Source organism: Vigna radiata, unplaced genomic scaffold, assembly GCF_000741045.1.
Source record: "Vigna radiata var. radiata cultivar VC1973A unplaced genomic scaffold, Vradiata_ver6 scaffold_213, whole genome shotgun sequence".
Classification (NCBI taxonomy): domain Eukaryota; kingdom Viridiplantae; phylum Streptophyta; class Magnoliopsida; order Fabales; family Fabaceae; genus Vigna; species Vigna radiata.
In genome coordinates, this window is record NW_014544264.1 from 410,754 (window position 1) to 417,380 (window position 6,627).

The following is a 6,627-nucleotide window of genomic DNA, read 5'->3' on the forward strand; positions in this document are numbered from 1 at the left end:
TCCAATTTCTACAAGTTGCTTTTTAAATAATTCTAATGTTCTCTTCAAATAACACTTCTTGCAGCATCATCAAAACAATTCTTCAAGATTTACCAATACTCCTTATTGGTAACATCATGGACTTGGAAAATGATGAAGAGATTCTTGTGATTTTGGGAAGACCCTTCATGGAAACTTCAAAGATGCTTATTAGTGTCTATGATAAAAGAATAATGATGAGGGACCAAGAATATTCGCTTCTTTATACTGGCTATGAGGAGAATGAGGTCAAAGTAATAAAAAGAGCCAGACATGAGAAGTCAGGGAGAGAAGTTGAATATGAAACTAGCACATCAGGTACTGATTATAGTGACAGTTGTAATGTTTTGCAGGTACCTGTGAGTAAAGAAGGAAGAACCATTCATCTTAAATCAAAAGAAGACCCATTCCGACCGGGCATTAAAGTGAAATATAAGAGGAGGGAGTGGGTATTGAAAGAGCTGAAAGAGAAATGGATGGTGGAGATTGAAGCATCATACAGTAGACATACCAAGCGAGTGGATAGAAGAAAGCTGAGGATTTGGTGTACTGGAGACACCAACACAAAGGATAACACGTGATGTTGGTGGGACAATTGATTTTGTTGTAAAACATTAATTTTAGGATTATTTCATTTATGAACTTGTAATTCTTTGGATATTTAAACAATTTTTGGGTAGCATCTACTGAGGGATGCTAACTTTTTGTATCCACTGAAGGATACCAGGAAGGTACACCTACTGATGGGTGTTGGTAGGGATTTCACTTACTGATGAGTGCTAAACAGGTTTGGGCAGGCTCGTGACGTTAAACAAGCGCTACTTGGGAGGCAACCCAGTTGATCGTTTATTTGTTCTTAAACTCTTTCTTTAGTGCATTATAGGTTTGCATGTTCATTTGAGAGGGGAAACACATGTAATCGAAAAAATTGAAGGCAAAAATCAAGTGCTATAGGGAGGAATTGCGCAAAAGCAAGCAAAGAAGAGGAGGAAGAAACTACCGCTCACCGCCGGGCGGTGGATTTTGCCGTCGGGCGGTGGCGGCGAACACCCCAGTCCAAGCTCTTTAAAGCTGGGCGGTTTTAGGTGTTCTGCACTTGAATCCCCTCCTTTGCATTTCACCAAGTGGTCTCCTTAAGCCTTAGCACCCAATTTGCACCTTCAAAGGGTTTCCAAAGAGATTTTCCCACATTTTCTTACCACCCACTCACAAAATACTAGTTTCTTTTCTAAAATTTGGGGTTTTTGGTGAGAGTTGTGCATTGAGAGCTTTTCATCATCAATTGGAGGAATTCTTGCAAGCATATAGCATCTCCACTCAAGTAAGTAGTGCAATTTCATTCTTAGGTTTCTATTTTTTGAAATTTGATGAAGAACATGCTTAGGGACATGCTAAATTAGGATATTTGATTTCTATGCATGAATTGATTAAATAAGAACTGTTTAAACCATTTGAATTGCATGGATTTTGTCTGGATTGATGGAATTCGTGGGCAGTTTAGAAAAGTTGTATTTCGAAACCCTAGCACAACGTCAGGCGGTATTTATGGGCGTTGGGCAGTGTTGCAACTTGAAGTATACCCTCGGGCGATCTCCTTGGACGCCGGGCGGTCTGCTGCAATGTTTGTTGGATGCTTGATTTTGATGCAGGGATACTAAGGGGGCCCTGTTTTACCCTCAGTATTGGACTGTAACTGGTGTAGAATTGATTGATGATGTACTAACTTCTAATGATGAATTCCTGTGGTTGGTTTTGAATTATATCTTATGCAGGAATGACATCAACATCAAGAAGGGGGAAAAATATTAGTAACAAGAGGAATGAGCCTGAAAGGCCAAGAGGATTTTACTCTCATAGGTTCCTCTCTAGAAAGCATGAAGAACATTATGCAACTGTGCAGGAGAGCAGATTACTTATGGAGAGGAAGGTGACCTTCATTTCTGATTTGGCTCCTAAATTTGGAGCAGAGATTATGAGGAGAGACTGAGAAAGGTTGACTACTTACCCTACACTAGCTAGCATTGAGTTGGTGAAGAAATTCTACACAAATACCTTATCCAGAGGTGGAGTCTCGGCTAGAAGGTTTATGAGTTATGTGAGGGGGCATATTGTTAGGTATGACCCCGATACCATAAACAACTTTTTGGGCACTGAATGGCCAGGAGAGCAGTGCCAGTATATGGCACAAGTTGGGTTGTTCGATGACATAGTCGAGATTGAGAGGGTTATGTGCCTCCCTAGAAGGCATTTTCAGGCTAATCCTAATGGAGTACCGGTCAAAATTAAGAGGTTAGACTTGACGCCTTTGGCCAGATATTAGATGGCATTCACTCATGCCAACATCCAACTGTGCTCCCATATCTCCGACATCACGATGCATCAGATCATTCTCATCTACTGCATGCTGAGGCAGATGAATGTAAAAGTTGGCAAGATCATTGCTAACGAGATACAGAGCTGCGTTACTACTGTGAGTAGCAGGACACCATTGGGGCATCCATCCCTGATCACTTTTTGTGTCGGCAGGCTGGGGTGGACACTACAGTTCCACCATATGAGAGACCTAGAAAGGCCATTGATGCAACTTATTATTATCAGTTCTACGCAGAGGCAAGGGCAACAGAAGTGACACCTAGGATACGTCCTAGGAGAGCAGTAGCAGAGCAGGAGCAGGTGCCTGATGAAGTGTCAGCACAACATGCCGAGCCATTCCAAATGCAGGACATGTACATGTCCTTAGTAGAATCTAGGATGGAGGCCCTTCACAGGGGATAGGTAGTGACTGTTGAGATGGTAATAGGATTGTATGATCAGCCACCAGTACATAGGTGGACCATGGATGAGTTTCATTTAGCAGTGGCTTGGCCTTAGGAGCAGGCACAAAGTAGTGAGTCTGGTGTCGCTGGAGCACCAAACACAGATGAGGATGATAATGAAGAAAATTTGGAGGATGCTGATGATGGGAGTGATGACAGTTGAAAAAAAGTTATTTTCATATGTCATTTTAGACCAAATTACACCCTTTAAGACTTAGAATGAGCTTAGAATCAAGTAAAACCCAATAAATGAGTCAGTCAAAAGCTGTTTTTAGCGCTATTATGCTTGTTTTGCATTGTTGTGCAGTGATTTTGATGAAAGTGAAGATTGGGGTTGAAGATGAAGGTCTTAGACTCAAGACAGAAGAAGAAAATTGAAGAAAAGAAGAGTCTAGGAACCGCCCGGCGGCAAAATTGCACCGTTGGGCGGTCCAATGCGAAGAGGAGGCACCTGGCGTGGACGCTGGGCGGATTTACGATTAGAGGAAAACCGCCGGGCGGTGGCCCCCTGCCGCCGGGCGGTGGCGCGATTAGGGGCAAACTGCCGAGCGACATAAGTGTGCCGCCGGGTGGTTGTCCGCTGAGCCTGGGCCTGTTTTTTGTGACGCTCCTCAGTTATAAATAGCCCTGTTGCGATTTCATTCTCATTCTTTTGACAGAAGAAGGCGGCCAAACCTAATTTTCACTCCTTGGAGAAGATTTCTTGGATGCTTAGGCTCCTTTTCATCCTATCTAGGGTTAGCTCTTCCATTCTTCCATTATTTTCATCTAGGTTCACCATGACAATGGTGAACTAAACCCTTTTGTTGTTGGGGAAACAATGTAATCTTTTGAAACTCTCTTTTATTGAAACTCTTGTTTATTTATATGATTCTTCATATGCTTTGATTATCAATATTTGGTTTCTCATCTGCGCTTAAAGCTCTTATAGTTTAATTCATTCGATAACTGTTGTTTGTCTCTATTGATACGGGAACGTACAGTACTGTCATGAACTGGTGAGAAATTTCTTGATTAATGAAATACCACCTAGGGATAGGGAGGTAGGACAATCAATTGTTTTTGCTTCTGTCCGGTAATGCATTGCTAATTGCTACGGGAAGCTAGGGATAGCAAGCCGGTAATTAGTAATAGGCTATTTTCACCGAGGGATCGGGTTAAGTGTAGGCCAAGAAAGTTTGCTTAACAATTAGATAATCAAGCACATTAAACAAGAGGAGTAGATAAGAGGGAGCAGATAAGATGAAATTGTCAACCCCCAACAACTCCATTCATCCATAGATTTTTTCATCAATTGAATCAAATACATTGCATGTTTATTTTCTGTCCTTGCATTCCACACAATTAATTTTTCTCTACAAGTCTTACGAACGATAAGGCCTTTCGAGTCTCTTGGGAAGAACAATATCGGGATTTACCGATTATATTACTTGAACGATCTGGTACACTTGCCAGTGAGTCAACAAGTTTTTGGCGCCGTTGCCGGGGACTCGAGGTTATTTTTAGTAGTGTGAATTGATTGAAATTTGACTTGTTTGTAATTATTTGTTTTTATTCTGTTTTGTTTACTTTTGTTTTATTTTCTGTAAAAGTGCTTTTAGGGTGTGTTTCTTGTGTATGCAGGAAACAATACACACTAGAAGTAGAAAAGACCAGCAACCTCTCTTGGAAGGACTCTCAGATTGGAGAAGGAGGAAAGTTAGACGCCCTGCAAGTGAAAACTTTCCCTCTCCTGAAGAAATTTTGCACTCTTCATTTGAGACCTCTGCACAAAATATTGAGGAGATGGCGAACCAACCTCTTCCTAGGCGTACACTTGGGTACGCATCCAACATGGTGGGTCCTATGAACTTTAACAGCATAGCTTTGCCTGCAGACAGTGCAACCAATATGGTTATGAACCCTGCTCTTGTCCAGCTCGTCCAAAGTAATCAGTTTCACGGACTGTTAAATGAAAATCCATATGATCATTTAACCACTTTTAGCGAGATTTGCAACACCGTGAAGATACATGGAGTCTTTGACTACAGGGTTAGACTTAATATGTTTCCTTTCTCTCTTGAAGGAAACGCCAAAGCGTGGTTGCATTCATTCAAGGAAGGCACATTCAGAAACTGGGATGCGTTGGCAGCCAAATTTGTAAAAAAATTCTTCCCGCCAACCAAGATTAATCAAGGGAAGTTAGAGATCTCTTCATTCAAGCAAGGAATGGAGGAAACTCTGGGTCAAGCGTGGGGCAGATTTAAAGGCTTGTTAAGAAAGACCCCTGTCCATGGACTTGACAAGACTTTGATAACAGGAGCTCCATTCGATGGTAATCTGCATAATATATATTATTTTTCACGAATTAAACTTTTAGTGGTCTATCAATTTTTTTTTCATTAAATATATACAAAACCCACCCAGTATTAACTCTTTTAAAATTGGGACGGGTTTCAGAAGTGACTTCTGAAAGATAAATAAATAAATTACACAGACTAACAACACTAATTTATAAGTAGCATCATTAATTAGAAAATTGTGTTTATCATATCACAGCTAATTTTAGGCCACACATGTAAAATGCCAAAACTTATTGATGGCCTAAAACATTTTAAGTGGGAAATGGAAACAATTATGAAGTTAAGATATTATAAGAATGTTCCATCATATTTGGCTTATATTTACTGAGGAAACATACTGAAAGGAAGTTCATAAAATGGCTAGTTAAGATAATTATCTCTAATTGATTAAATCAAAGTTCAGAACTTTGGGTTTATGTATTTAGCATGTTCATACTGGAATTTTTAAATAGAATACCCTGGCCCTACATTATTACGACTCAAATGTATTTAGCATGTTCAGAACTTTGGGTTTATGTATTTAGCATGTTCAAAACTTTGACTTTTAATTTTCTTTGCAAAGGGAGCCAAGATCACCTATTTAAATATGGAATATATTGTGTTGCTTCTCTCAGTTATTACTACACCTATTTGTTATCTAATCAAGCTTTCACTGTTCCTATTAGTTATCTAAAACAGAAAAGTATCTGTTGAAATATTTTAAGAAAAGCATAATTTTCTTAAGGAAGAACAAATGAAGATCTGATAATCTTATTTAAATAGAAACATTACAATTTATAAAACTTAAGAATAACTTCCCACTAACAACATGGTTCAAGAAATAAACCATGAAAATAGGGATAACAAATCAACTAAAATTGACTCATTAAAACTAGGAAAGTAATAACAACTAAAAATAACAAATTGATAAGAAATATAGCTTAAAGGTTTTATGATAAAATACAGCTTACCATTTAAGTAATTTTATTATAATAAATTGAAATTTAAATTACATTAAGTTGATAGGAAATAATATTTATTTTAGAATAACAGATGGGATAACAATGAATGGAGTGATGTCTAACCATCACTGATAACAAGTTTGGAGATGTCGGCTATCACAGATTTTTCTCAAATGAATGGATAATATTTCTTAAGATTTAGTTTTTAGCAGAGCCAATGAGAGATCATGTAATTTAAAGTCAATAGCAACCAATGTAACATACATCACATAATGAGATAACACTATATTGTTGTAATTGAAATCTTATATCAGACACTTGGGTTCAGTTGAGCGAAGTCAACTGCAACTTTTGAAAAATTAGTTAATAGCATAGGGATCTTACCATCAACATTTCAAGCTCTCAAATTTATAGTGTTGAAGTTGGAACATATTTTAACTATAGGACAACTACAACATACACACAAGGAACAAAGAAAACAACAGAGGGGAAAACTTAGGAGTAAACATA